Genomic DNA, 14,852 nt, shown 5'->3' on the forward strand with positions numbered 1-14,852 from the left:
GGACAAACAACTGACTTCTAAAAGGAGGGTGGTTTTTATTGGCCACTGTGGTTTTTATTGAAAAGAAGCATATAATTAAACTTTGGAGGGTTCTAGGCTGTGCATTTGAACAGAGAGATGTTGAGAGGGACAGAATCTTAAAATTCCCAGTTAGTGCCTCATGTTCATGTCCAAGAAACCAAAACCAAGAAAAGACATAGATAATAAACCCACCCCCTCTGATTTTCAGAGGTTACACAAACATGGACAGCCTTTTTTATACTTAGAGAATCAAAGAGAAGTTATTAGCTGAAATTGAATAACACTGGATATCTGCACAGAAATTTGGTACATTTGTTACTATCAAACAGCATCACATCTTTGAGGACACCCTTGCTCTGTGCTCCTAAAAAAAAGCAGAGTTCAGAAGAAATGATGCCTCAGTCACAGGGTAACCAAATGCTTTCACACAATTTCTTTGAACCATTCAACTGCAAGTTAGAAAGGTCTTGTAGCATCTAGTAAAATCCCTGTTAAAACGGTTTTGGAGAGGAACGTTTCTGATCCTTTATTCTGCTATTTATATTCCAAGTCAAAAGGAGCAGAAAAAACTCCTTTAGCTTGTGTTGAAAGAGCTGCCTTTGTAGTAGTGACAGTGAATTTTTTACAGAAATCATGTTCATGGTCAGTGGCATTTCTCCAGGACAACATTCATCCAGAAGAGAGAAGAAGTGAGGCCACATACAAGCTGTGCATATGGAAAGGGTTGAGGTGGGCCTGTCTTTATTCATGTTCACTTATAAATCCTAGATTTAAGCCATTTCCACATCCTCAGTATTTCTCGTGGTATTCAAGGGTGTTCCTCATGAGAGATAGAGATGAAAAGAATTTTGTTTCCTGGTTTGTTATAATGTCTGTGCAGGTGCACTGCATTATTATGCTGCGTTGCATGGTCCTCACTGTTCTCGACTGTCACATCATTAATTGGAATTTAGGGTACCTAACACCTTGAAATTCCTGCTTTTCATAGTGTCAATTCTCTTAATGAGTCTGTCTGGAAGACTACACACAATCCCCGTCATCTCAGAAAAACCTCAGTAAAATGTTCTATTAAATAATTCTGCTTCTGGGCTCACTCCACATTGAGAAACAGAAAGAGAAGGGACACTGCAATAAATTTGACAAAGACACACTTCAGGGAGGATTTCCCACATGGAACATTTCTGTCCAGTTCTCTGTCCACTTGCATCCCCTGGCTGCAGCTGTTTTAAACTCCAGTGTTCTGTGCACAGAACTCCAACTAGATAATGTTCAATTTTTTACTGCAAACTGTGACAAGTCCTTTGAATCTGTCCTTTAACTGTCAAGCTATGCTTCATGCACATTCTCATTTCTTTTTAGAAATAGAAGGAAAAAAAATCTATCTGAAAAATTATTCTGAAAGCTGGGTAAGAAATGCCAGAAGTTTCCCAGGGTGGCCGAAAAAAATCTCACAATATACACAAGACAAAGTTAGTGATCCATCTTCACATTTTGATTTTGAAGTTTTAAGCGATAAAACTTATTTATAAAACTAGCATGGCTCAAACTATTCTATTACTTGCTATTGAGTTCAAGCAAACTTAACAGATAGGTATATATCAAACTGACATCATATTGTAGGATTTTCTTCCCTGCCTGCTTTTTTACAATCCCCAATTCACCTTTATTCCTTCCTCTCATTTGTAATCCTGAAAGGTCCTTTTCATTTGCTTCTGAGTTGCACTGAGAATTATTTAAACCTCATCTTAGTTTCTATCTGCCTTTACTTTCACGGCTAATTTTCACTTCAATGTGCCTGAAAGCACATTCTTCTCTGCTGATCCCAGGAAAGGCTTCTGCAATCCCACCTGCACTGAAGGCACTCAGCTGTGCAAGACACCAACAGCTCCTACAAGAACACAGAGAAACTGCTGCAGTCACAAAGTTGTTCTTCACGAGCCTCTGCTAGGCAAATTTTCCCTAAATTTGCTCCCTTTGGCAGTTAGGGATCCTAAAGGTCTTTTCCAAGCTGGATTTTTCTATGACTACTCACAGGGTCTACTGGATACACACATTTTCTTTATGGCTCTAAGTTAAGAAAAAACAGTATTGCAACACGAAAGATCTACTGGGAAGAGGCAGTGTGGTAAGATGAATTTTTCTGTGAAGAAAACATGAAATTAAAATTAATATTTAAAATAAGTACTGGATGAAAAACTAGTGACCCAAGAGTCTGTGAAGAAAAATGCATTGAAATGGAAATTGCTACAGAACTAAGAGAAAACACAGAATAAGTAGAAGGAACTAAGCCTGTTTAAGGACAGGGTGGAAGTGTAGGGGAGTGATGTGTCTGGGTTTTAATGCTTTTGTCCTGCTGCAGCTGCAGGACAAAACAGAGAAGGGAAACAAAGAAGGGAAATTCACTGTCAGTCCTGGACAGCTGGCTAAGGGCTCTGACTCACAATTTTCACCCTGCCAGATCCCTACACAGTGCAGGGACAGCACTGCAGAGGGATAAAGACACAGATGAATGCTCACCTCGGGTTTTAATAGACAGAATTTATGAGGACAACTCCCGGTGGAAAAGAATACGGAGCAATGATACCTCAGCCTGCCTTCACAAGCTAACGGGAGTGATGCAGCTGTGCCAGCTTCCCAGACAGATAAAGTGAGCCCGAGGAGAGCCGCGGAATGATCGCGTCTGGTGTGAGTCAGCTCAATCTGCCAGGACCCGCCTCGGTGCTGCGCTCCCGAGCGTCCCTGCACATCTGTCAAAGGTAACGCCTTTGCACAAGAGCCAGACACCCCTGCCTGGGACACCCCTCCTCCCTCAGCCACTTCCAGCCCTGTTTGCAGGCAGATAAAAAGGAAGGCACAACAGTTTCATACTAGGACTAAAGGTATCAAACTTAGGAGATGCTCTTCTCATTAGCCGCCCATCCCATTTTACTTTCAAGTAACAAAATTTTAAATTATTCCTATGACCTCAACAGTCAAAAATAGTTTCTTCTGGTGGTCATCCAAATTATCTTGGTTGTTATATGTAATCTATAAAAAGGAGTGATCTAGGTCTTACTTAAAAATGATGTGATCTGATAATGGGATAGTTGTCTATCAGCATGGGGTGAATTTCTGGTGACAAAATAGATGGAAGAATGTGCACTGAGATATTCACTGAAACTACTGGTGGAGCACACAGAATGGAATCTTTTCATCTGGTCACTCCTGTGTAACCTGGCACTGTCCTGCATCCTTCCCCTTCTTCATCTGATGCTGCAAATTGAGCCAGAAAAGACCAAGGTTCTGCTACTTCAGGGTAAGGAAGCCTCTCCTAAGATTCCCTGCATACCAGCTAGCCCTGCACAGTCCTAAAGTCCATATTTGCACAGACAAGCTTTTCCTGTAGCTTCAATTTTATACAAAAAACAAAAGAAGTAACCCATTTTCCTGTGATTTTCAGGAAGTTAGGAAAAACCAGAAGGGAGAAATTTCAGGTGAAGAGAAAGGATGCATCCTGCATTTGGGTCTGCATGATGAAAAATTCTTGTTACCCCCTCAGTTACTTCTGTTGGTGGGAAGGCTTCATGTTCTTGAAAAAGAACATTGCTTAAGTGAAACCAGAGTAGCACAAAGGACACTTTCCACTCCTGGGAGTGCAAACAGCAAGGTCCTTTCTGTAACAAGAAAATGCAAGAAACTTATCCCATCACAGCTGATATAAACAACCTACAAACACAGGGCTAAGCTCAAAGTTCTCAACTAATAAGGAAATTAATTAATTGTGTGAAGCTGAGAGGAAGCCAGGCACATGGCTTGTAAGACAGAGGAGTTTTTTTTTGTATCTTTTGTTAGGAAAGCAAGAATTGTTGTTGTGTATATTTAGAGAAACAGAACTTTTTTGTAAAAAAGGGTCTGAAGCACAAGTCTGATGTGGAGCATCTGAGGGAGCTGGGCTTGTTCAGTCTGTGGAAAAGGAGGTTCAGGGCAGACCTTATCACTCCCCACAACTCCCTGAAATGCAGTTGTGGCCAGATGGATGTTGCTAATAGGCAAAAGAAGTGGAAACAGCTTCAATTTTCACCAGGGGAGATTTAGATTAGATGTTAGGGATTTCTTTTTTTCACTAAAAAGGTGGCCAAGCATTGGAACAGGGAAGGAAGAGGCTGCCCAGGGAAGTGGTTAAATTGCCACACCTATAGGTGGCAATTTAATTAATTAATGTGGCACTTGGGGACCTGACTTAGTGGTGGATTTGTTGGATTAATGGTTGGACTTGAAGCTTTAAAGATCTTTTCCAATCTAAATGATTTCATGATTGTCCAGATCTAATGGTGACTTACGATCCTAACAGCAAGATTTAGAGAAGTCAGTAAAGCTGAGCACAAGCTGCCTGTTACACCCTTGTGGTTTGTAATAAACACACAAATTCTGATCACAATAGGACTGTAAGGTCTAGCAAACTTTTATTCAGGAATGATATTGGTTTAGACAGACTGCTTGAGGAGGAGGATGGACTAGGTGACCTCTACCATCTCTTTCAATCTACTTTTCTATGATTTTCTGTAATCTCCTGGAAAGATTTTCCGAAGGGCTTTGAATTTACATAGGCTAAAAAGATAATTATTTTTAATGAGAACCATGATTTTAGTCTCACGGTGCAACTTCAAGGGTGCTGCATAATGCTGAGCATATTATTCAGGCCCTGTGGAGCTTTCCCAAGATAAAAAATGCTGCAACCATTCCCTACCTGAAGTTCAGTCTGAATGGCAATACTGACAGCTTTTTCACCCTTTTCTCCTCTATTCAAACAAACAAAAAATTATGGCTTCTTTCTTTATATTAGTGCTTTAGTGTTTCTTGATATTGTTGATTTTTTAATGTATCTTCATTGTACCTAGAAAACCCCCTAATGTTTCTACATATTTGCACAGGTAGGGAGTTTGACCTTTCATGGGGATTTTGCCTTAATTAAAATAATCTGAAAAGTTTGCTTCTTTTAAAAGTAGTTGGATAAATGCAAACTTTATCAGTGCCTACTTCAAACTAGTAAAATGGTCTGACATTAAATAAGGTTAAAAAGTCCCCAATAAACTACCACTACTGTTATTAAATTTAATTAAGATAGAACAGCAGGCAGTTAAAATGGGAAAATGTTGCACAAAAATGGCAGCACAGAAAAATGATTCTGCTGCTGTCATTAAAGCTAATTGGAAGCAAGGGTTTCTAAACGACTGTATAATTAACAGGCTAATGAATACCAGATTAAGATTGTTATTAACAATGAAATTTGCAAACATACATGGAAAACCAGTTAGAGATATCACACCATTAGAGATATTACAAGGTAAAACTCCGAAAATTATACGGCATTTTGTCTGATGGTGGTACAGAGCTCCAGCCATGCAGCAGCAATTAAACCTTTTGCCCTCTCACCCTCCTCTTCTCCAAATTAAGTTATAATTATCACAGATTAGCTATAAAATGTGTGTTTTGAGAAATTAGGCCATGCTAAAGCTGTGCATAGAGCTCAAGGAAGTGGCATTGTTTGATAAGGCAATGATCAAAGTCGGGAGAAGGCCAATGGTTACATGCAGCCCATGGCCTGAGGCTAAGAACAAGCCACTGCTGGGATTCACTCTGAACAAATACTCCCCACACTGAGGAACAAGGCCTCTGCTAAATAAGGCTAATGTGCTTTTATGCATAAATGAAATGATTTCTGCTTTTAATAGGAGCATTTGGGCCGGCTCCTTTTCCATGAACAGCAGATGGAAGAGTGCTGGCTCAGATCTATGAGATTCCTTTGTGCACCAGTTTGTCACTGTTTCTGTGCTTGCAGTGAAACCTCAAGGACAGGGCAGGAATGATGAGGGCTCTTAGTGATAAGGACACTATAATAAACAACATAAAAGATGAGAAAGTGAAAGAATTACGGAAGAGCTTGATTGTGGTTTAAGATTTCTTGTTCCAAAAGCTCTCGGCTGCGTTCGCAGCGCTGTAAGCATCCTGGTATTCTTGCTGGCGTGAGAGAGTACCACAAGAAGATATTATGGTTGAACAAATATTAGATATAACAAGCTCTTCTCACTGGGCATGGTTTGGGTTTCATTCTGTTGCTGAAGAATATGTCACAGTCTTTTGCACGTTAAAACCACGTTTGTGAGTTTGGGCTTAGGCACGAAGTTGCTTGTCCCGAGTATAATTCTGAGCAACTGCTATTATTACTGTCAGTGAGGAACGCAGGCTCTAGAGGCAGTATCTTGATTTTATAGGTTCTTCAATAATGCAAAGAGCATTGGTGAGTAAGGGAGTAATTAGGCAGGCTTGTGACAGATCCTTGCCTCCGGTTAGTTTCTGCAACATTGTTATTCGCATACGCGTTTTACAACACGTTCATAGCAAGATGGGTTTGCCTCCTGTGAAATTTGTTAACATGAAGGACAGAGTAAAAAGAGCTATCTGACAGACAAATATAACCTCAAATGGCCCAGCATGTTCAAATAAGTGAATTTGATTTTCCCAGAGGCTGCAAAAGAACAAACATAAAGGCCTGAAAAGAATAGAGTGTGCCACAGAACAACCAAAATTCCTGAGTTTGGGCTATCGAGGCACACATGACAAAATTGCAGGAGTTTTTAAACAGTCTGAAAGAGAAAAAGTGAAGTACTGAACAAAAACTTAAAAGCAGAATTTTAAAGAAAGATTTTATTTAACTAGCCACTACTAGATGAGAAAATATTCTACAAGAGTAAACGTGTGAGCACAAAAGGAAGGAAGAAAATAAGAAGCACTTTGCTGCAATTGTGCCAGACTGACTTTCTTAGAAGACCTTGCAAACTTTTGTTTATAAGCATTTTTCATTTTTACAGGTCAGAAAGGTTCAAATTTTGTCATGAAAAAGAATTTTGAGGGCTCATATCTGAAGACTCAAGCCTCTAAGCTACAATATAACACAGTATCATAAACAACAAGCTATTGTATACACACAGGAAACATTACCCATTTCCTTTGCCTCTACAACTAAGAATATCTTGATAAACACATATTTCATCCTTAACTGGGGCATGCAAACAAAATTAAGTGCATCAAACAAATTAATCTCAAAACTTTTGTGGAGAATTAAAAACATCTGGAGGAGACATCATAAGAACAAGGGCAATGGCATTTGGTAGGAAGAGATGATCTAAATAAACTGAAGATTGATCTCATATCCCTTTGTTCAAAAATTAAATTTCCTTACGCGTCAAAGTTCTTCACAGGAACTGTTGGGAACCAAAGAAAAATTTTCATCAACTGCTCTTTTGCCAAGATTGAAATAATTCACATCCTTGAAATACAATTCTTTATGTAAGCTCCAAGCCATACTCAGTTATGTGGACAGAATGAGACTCTGAAAACATCAGTAAAATTGATCATCTTGAACCCTGACAGGGACTGCATCTTGCAAGATAAGAAGTGGATTATTTCAGCAGTTACCAAAATGACATCATATCAAAAGATGAAAATCTTTGGCTGGCATAGACATTTCTTACCTGTAATCCCTTGGGAGGGAAAGGTTGGTATTGAAATGATATGAGCTGAAGTCACTTTATTCCCAGATGAAGGCAACACAACACAGACATTAAAACTGTTCCTTCATACATATCAGTCTTTTTGCTTTGCCCGGGTTCTTCTAGATTGTTCTCTGTGAAGAAGCTCTTACATGGGTTAACATGAAAGTTGTTATGACATGTTCACACTTATGTAACACACTTTTTGGTTGTTGATGGAAATATTACAAAAAACCGCATCCATGCTAGTGTGAAATATGGCCCTAGAGAATATTCCTGAATTTGGCAGCAAAAGCAGAACTCATAACTGAAAGAACTCTGTTTGTTGAGTCTCGAGGCTCCTCAAAACCAGCAGGGAAAAAACCACTACTTGTTTCATCAGACTATATAAAATACTTCCTGCAAAAAGCTGTTGGGATTTGTTTGTCTGGAGTTTCATGATGGTGACGATGGTGTTGAGTGGGTAAGGATCAGGGGAAAGGCCAGCAAGGCAGATGTCATGGTGGGAGTCTGCTATGGAGCATTCAGCCAGGGTGAGGAGGCACATGGAATATTCTACAGCAGCTGGGAACAGTTTAACTCATAGGGGACTTCAGCTTACCAGATATCTGCTGGAAATGCAATACAGCAGAGAGAAAACAAACTGGGAGATCCCTGGAGTGCATGGAAGGGAACTTCCTGATGCAGCTGGTGAGTGAAGGAAATCACTAACCAGGGAAATCACTCCCCTGGCCCTGCTGTCCGTCTGGCTGTTTTTTCAGATCCTCTCTTTGAGGCGTGTTTATAAGTGAAGTATACATTTCAGTGTCAGACAACAGTTTTTAATTTGCCCCTGTTTAAAATATTTCTAGATGTATAATCTCCAAACTAGTCCCAACAGACCATAGGAACAAGTGATTGAAGAGAGGAGGATAAATGAAACATGGGTGCTTATTTGCAGTGGTGTCTAGGATTAGATTAGGCAGTCTGTTTTGCAATGTCTTACACCATGTTAAAATTCCAATTCCCCAAATGTGCAAATATTTACACAGAAAGGTTCAATTGGTTCTGAAAGGCCAGCACAGATACAGCTAGGGTAGAAATCATGAACCACATAAAAATTCAGTTAGGGACAAAATTCCTATGATGAAAGAGATGTTCCATGCCTCTGGAAGTACTGCACAAGGGACATACTGCATTTACCATGAGATGCAAAGAGAGGCATTACCCAAGAGTTTAGATTCATGACTGTTCAAACAAAAATACAGATCTCACTTATCAAGACAGATAGCTGAAAATCACTTGGATCTTCAGTGATACAATTAAAATGTTTCACTCTGTTTATGACAGGGAACAGATCATGTCACCAAAAGGAAGTCAATTCTCTCCAGCAGGAGAAGCATGGAAGACAAATAGTGAACAAACAGCACTGTGAACAAAGGGGGGCTCCTGTTTGAGATCTGATGTGAGTGACTGTGACAGCCTGCAGAGCTTTTTGCTGCCTGAGAGGGACAAGCTGTCTGAGGCCCCCCTGGAGGACACAAGGGGATCACTGGGGAAGGGTCCCCCATCCTGGCTTTGCTCTCACACTCCCTATTTGCTTCTGGCCAGTGGATGGCAGGCAGGCTTCATCCTGGGATAACGGGGCCTTGGTCTGGGGCTTCCTATTGCCTTCCCTTCCTGAAGATGTGAGGTCTAAGCTGATAAAAAACAGGCTCAGAATGACTGCCCTCGAGATAAGGGGGCAGAAAGAGTGAGGGCCCCAGTCCAGACAGGTAATCCCCCCATGCCTGAAAACCTCCCAGGAGAAGCACCTTGAGAAACTGGAAATTGGAGGAGAAATAAGCCCACACATTTCATTATGGACAAATTATGACAAATTATTCCTTTTGTGACAGGATAAAAAGTTGAAATTATACAGGAGAAGCAGTAGCTGTCACATCATCCCGAGTTCAGTAAGATTTTCGACATCCTGTCCTGTAAAATTAATAAAAGCAAGCAAGAAATCTGTCAGCATGAGGGGGCACAGCTTGTTGGAGAGGTGAACTCAGGAGTGCTGTGCACAGAGAAACTCCTGTAATTGAAAGAAAGGAAATGGGCAGGTCATTCATGGATTGTTCAAGCATTTCACTTGTGATGCAGCTATCAAACAAAAGCTCTGCTCACAAAGCCTCAGGCAGTATTAAACTGAAGGAATTAAATATTTTGGAAGGGAAAAACAGACCACGAAATAATATTGAAAAACCTTTTCATGCATTTGCCACAGGATCCTGCCTTTGCTGTGCACCTTCCTAGCATGTCCTATTATGCCACATTCCTGTAAAGTTTTTCACTGGACATTTTGAAGAGAGCATCAATAAAATATCCACTAGGTATGGTTTAGGCACATGTGCCCATACTTTAGGGCAGAAGGATGGACTAAACATTGTCAAAAATCCTTTACAACTCAGGTTTTGATCTATTTTAACAAAAGTAATTCCCAAATTTTATTATATGCTCAACTGGAGAACAGTCTACATAAAAGCTAGAACATATAAACAACAAGAAATCACAATGATGACCAGAAAAGCAGCTTTTCTCTTTCTTAAGTGGGGAAGTAATTATTTTTAAATTATCAGATAAAATATATTAGTCTTTCTAGTACTTTTAAAATCTCAAGTTACACTACCTGTCCCTCAGGAATCACAGTGGCCGTTTATGTTCCTGCAGCAGCCTTGAAAGTTTTCAATATCTTCGCCCTGCTCCTGAGAAATGCACAAATTAGCCCAAACCCCTCATTTTAAGCTAAAATTCCTACTTCAGCCAGAGCACAGAGGATTTGATTTAAGGTTGCTGAATACAACTTTTGTAACTGGGGTGACTGGCAATGAAAAAGGCCTCCAAGCCCTTGTAGTTTAGGATAACATGAACTCGCACCATCATCAGTTTTAATTCACTTTTTCATACATTCAGTGCAAAGACTCAGTCCTTTCCCCTTGCCAAAGATGAAATGGATCTCCTGCTCCTCTGGAAGGCCAGCAGACTGTGTTTATCAGATTTTTAGGTCTAGGCTTCTATTGCTAGGTGTGTGAGAGTAGGTTGGAATTGATTTCTTACAGTCACCCAGAAATGAAACAAGTAAAGCATGCAATTTCATGGACCAGCTCCATGTAATGTAAATCTTGGAAATCACAGTCTCTACCAGTATAAATACATGGAAGGGTTTGCAAGCAAGTGTTATATCAGCAGGAATTCAATTCTATCCCTCCCCTAAGCCACACAACACTGATTTTTAAAGATAGGAAACTAGCTACAATGGGAGCTGCACAAAAATAGATATTCTCTGGTAAACAGTGGGAGTCACTTCAGGAGGAATCCTGTGGTTAGAAAAAGCAAATTACAAGATGTTGCCTGTAATGTAGGTGTCTGGGAAGTTACAAGAAACACCACAGTCTTTAATATCTGAGAATTTGGACAGATTTTATTATTTATTTCTCAGGGGACATCATGTCCACTGTTCTTCTGGAGCATGCCTGCACTGACCACTCATCCATGCCTTGCAAGTTCACTATTTATTGTCTTCATTACTCAGGATTTATAGACTAGTATTATTAAATGTAGTTGCACTCTCACAAACTGAAATCTTTTTGAGACAATGTATTTTCCTGAGTTTAAATTTGATTTAATTCCTTGATTTGCTCTCCTTCCTAAGGGCCACCTGTCAGTACTTGAATTCTTATCTGTCCTATACAGTCCCTTTAGCTTTTTCATAGTGCTAAAGTCTCAACTTTTTTTCCAGTGAAGAAACATCTTTGCCTCTATTGATTAAAATTCAATACATAGGGGTTTTATTTATACTGAAAACATTTCTGGATGTTAATCTTTGGTTATATTTGACTAAGTACTGTACAAGTACACAAGACAAAAAAAAGGCAGAGCAACCGTGGGTGCTTAGAGTCTCAACCCTTCAATAATGCTTTTTACAAAAACCTGATTTACCTTCTCCAAGATTTTCAACTCTGCAGAGAATATAATAATCTGTTGAGCATCTTTTCTCTATTATATGGAATTTCTGTTGAGAAACACTTAGAAAATGCTCATCTAGAAAAAAAAATAAAATGACTGACACGTGTTTTGGATGCTGTGCTTTATACTGTATAAAGATGCAGCTTTCAGGGGAGGATTCTGAGCTAGAGATCCTGGCTGGAGGCAGCCAAGGGCATTTAAATGCTCAAAAGGCTCTTGCCAGCTCTGCTATTTGGCTAATTGAGGCTTTGTTCTGTTGAGCATGAGCAACCCAACAGGGAAATGTGCCTGCTGCCCCAAGGCCCGCTCTGGGCTCAGTACCCAGTGCAGAAGGTGTCCACTCAGCCCAGCACCTAATTCCAGAGAACACTCCAGTTGTGTTCCTGTGAGAGCTATCCTAGAGTCATCAATGCTTTTGTGCATTTGCAGTTCCCTGCCTCAGAGAGTGGGAGCTGCAAGAGCTTGGTGATCTGGCTGCTCCACTTGAGTCTGACTAACACAGAGAGAAATAACACAAGGATGATTTGAGAGAACCTCTATAGTGAAGGGATACCTTTTGGGATGTTAGCCAGATTTTTTATTTATATAATTATTTTATATGTAGAATTTTCCTGTCATGCAATTCGAAGAGCGACTTTCTTAGGGAAACCTGTAGGCTGAAATGCTGCAAATATTTTGTCTAAATAGAGTAGTACTTGTTCACCTGGCACTTGAGATTATGTGCTCCTAACAACTCAAACTAAGAGATGCACATTTCTCTGTGTTAACTTTTAACAGATTCAGGAACATATTTCTACACATTTTATGCATTAAATGCCTTTCCCTTTGTTTTGCTTTTGCTGATTTAGCAATTGATCTGGTTTTGCTTGGAAACACTGTCTCTTTATATAGGAACAGCTCCTTCTTAGTGGCAATAGTTGATAAATTATAACATGCCAGAAATATTGTGCGTGCTTCTGAAAGGCGTAATAATAATGTCTCTCCAGATGTGCCTAGAAATTAAATAGCAGTTTCGCAATGCCAGTTTTTAATGAGCAATCTGAAGAGTCTATAATTTAGGAAACATTACAATTTATTATGAAAAAAAGAGAGACAGATGATAGCCCTATATGAGGCATGAAGCAGAAGTTACCTAGATTTTCAGAGGGTACACATTCCCACCTAGCAGCATGTTAAGTACATTACATGTTCTATTACAGGAGTAACTACTCCACAGAATTATTTCAGCCCTGAATATTGGTATGTGTGTTTGCAGCACTGGTGCAGAACAGACACCAAATTCAGTTATGTGTTTGAACATGATAAATTCCAGAAATGCACCTTCCTACCTTATTCAAAGACTGATGTGGGTGCCCCATCATACATCTCCCCTCTGTCGTGTCCTTCTCAGCAGTAAGGCTCTCTGCTGCTGGGAGAGCTCCTCACTGGGAGATCTCCCCTCACTGGGATCAAGGCTCACCTTTGCTGAGCCTCCATGGAGTGATGGTGAAGGCTGCTGGGTGACTGGGATGTCACTTCTCAGAGGTGGCTTCTCCTGGAGCTACCTCCTCTGGCTGCCACACTGGTAATGGTGGAGAGAGCCAAAGTTGTACATCCTTATCAGCTTTTTGTATCCACCCGGTCACCTAGAGGCAGAAAACAACAGTTCCTTCATTTTCCTATGCAGAAATTCATTGGGTTGATAATTGACAGTGGAGTAGTTCAGCTGTGAAGCAAAAGTTCAGAGACAGCAGGAACATTATAACAACAAAAAAAAAGTATTTTGGAAGAAATACATTTTAAATTGCAATTATTGTTCTGCATGTGCCTGTATATTTGGGTTCAGGTTTGCTAAAAGTTTTGGAATTCATTTAAAGAAAATTAAAGTCATTATAGAGCATTATGCCTTACCAGAGCTGATAACTCAACAGTGAAGGTCTCCATTTCAAGACCTTTTATTAAGATGACTAAGACAGTGGGTGAGAAGAGTGTAGTGCACTCCCTTCTTGAAGCATTCAGAAATTTAGCAAAGGAAGTTGGGTTTGGGCTGAGTCAGCCGGGGCCATCCTGCAGGGGTCTGTGTTTTTGCACACCCACCCACTCTGAAAATCCTTCTTCTCCCCCATTTCTTCACCCCCACTCCTGCAGCAATACTTCCTCTCCTGGTGCTCAGCAAGAGAACTAAGACCAATTCCAAAGGAATTCCATGAGAATTCTGGGCAGACTTTAAGGAGTAGAGAAACCACAAACTTGTCCCTGAGTGTCACTCATGATGTTTTGTTGCACAAAACATTTGGGTAATGTTGCTTCTAATCAGGATGGTCACATTTGAGTTTTCAGCTTTCCTGCTTTGTTTTCAAACTGGCAGTCATGCATCTGTTTTCACTTTGCATTCTTTGTCACTGCTCTTCAAAGCCTAAGTTAAAATTTAGTTTCTCCTTAGTGAGAATAATTGCCAGTATCTTGCCACACAGCCCGCGTCCACTATAAATGAAACCCACATAAAATTGCATAAATTAGAAAGGCCATTTTACTTGTAAGAGAATGTGAGAATAATTTATGCTATAAATAAACACCTTGATATGGCTAGTAGCAAGTAGATGATTATAAAATGTCTCCTGTGTAATTAGGGAGCACTTTTTTGTGTAATTAAGAAAATGAATGAGAGTTAAATTTTGAGGGAGTGCTGATGGTATTGCCATCCTACTGTAATATAATGCACACTGACTCTTGCATTACTTATATACAACTAATGTCATTTTTAGGAATAGTTTTTATATTAAGCTAGAAATGTATTTTAAACATCAGAAAGGCCAGCAAAACACAGTGCTTAAAAAAAGAACAAACCCATAGAGATAATTTAAAAAATCCACTCAATATGCAATGATTCCATTTTGCTGTGTTCAAAGGAAATTGTTGGGAAAGTGATTTATAAAAAGTAAGCAATTTATTCTTTCCTTATTCTCATAATTAGTTAATACCTCAATCTTTGTGTGCTTGTTTTTGTCTGTTTGCTCATAAATCTCTCCTAGTTCAGAAAATTCTGTCAAATTTAGCATGGCAAAAGTATCACATCAAAGAGAAAACAAATGGAAAACACTCCATTTTCTTTCAGATTTAAACAGTGGCAAATATGAGACACCTTGGGATCCAAGTCCAAGTCCAAACACGTACACACATGTACACTTGATATAATTTACTGTCACTCTTTGAACTGGAGTGAGCTCAAGAAACAAATATTTATGACCACTCTTGTTTGAAAATAAGTGCTCTTATCATAAGACAGTTAATAAATGGACGTGTTCCTTTCGTTTAAATATTCACCCAAGATGATGTTTT

The 14,852-nt window shown here is 39.6% G+C and overlaps 1 protein-coding gene and 1 long non-coding RNA gene across 2 annotated transcripts in view; one reads left to right on the forward strand and one right to left on the reverse strand.

Annotated features, from left to right (window-relative positions):
* LOC134559871 (uncharacterized) overlaps positions 1-10,275 on the reverse strand; it is a 34,251-nt gene extending 23,976 nt beyond the window's left edge. Inside the window, exon 1 of the long non-coding RNA XR_010082602.1 lies at positions 10,198-10,275. This is a non-coding gene — a long non-coding RNA (uncharacterized LOC134559871). The remainder of the gene's footprint in view (positions 1-10,197) is intronic.
* The window catches only part of IL15 (interleukin 15), a 36,178-nt gene continuing 23,835 nt past the window's right edge, over positions 2,510-14,852 (forward strand). Inside the window, exon 1 of the mRNA XM_063415179.1 lies at positions 2,510-2,777. The gene's annotated coding sequence lies outside the window, so the exon portion shown is untranslated. The remainder of the gene's footprint in view (positions 2,778-14,852) is intronic.

The sequence above is a fragment of the Prinia subflava genome, chromosome 18 (assembly GCF_021018805.1).
Source record: "Prinia subflava isolate CZ2003 ecotype Zambia chromosome 18, Cam_Psub_1.2, whole genome shotgun sequence".
In the NCBI taxonomy this organism is placed as follows: Eukaryota; Metazoa; Chordata; class Aves; order Passeriformes; family Cisticolidae; genus Prinia; species Prinia subflava.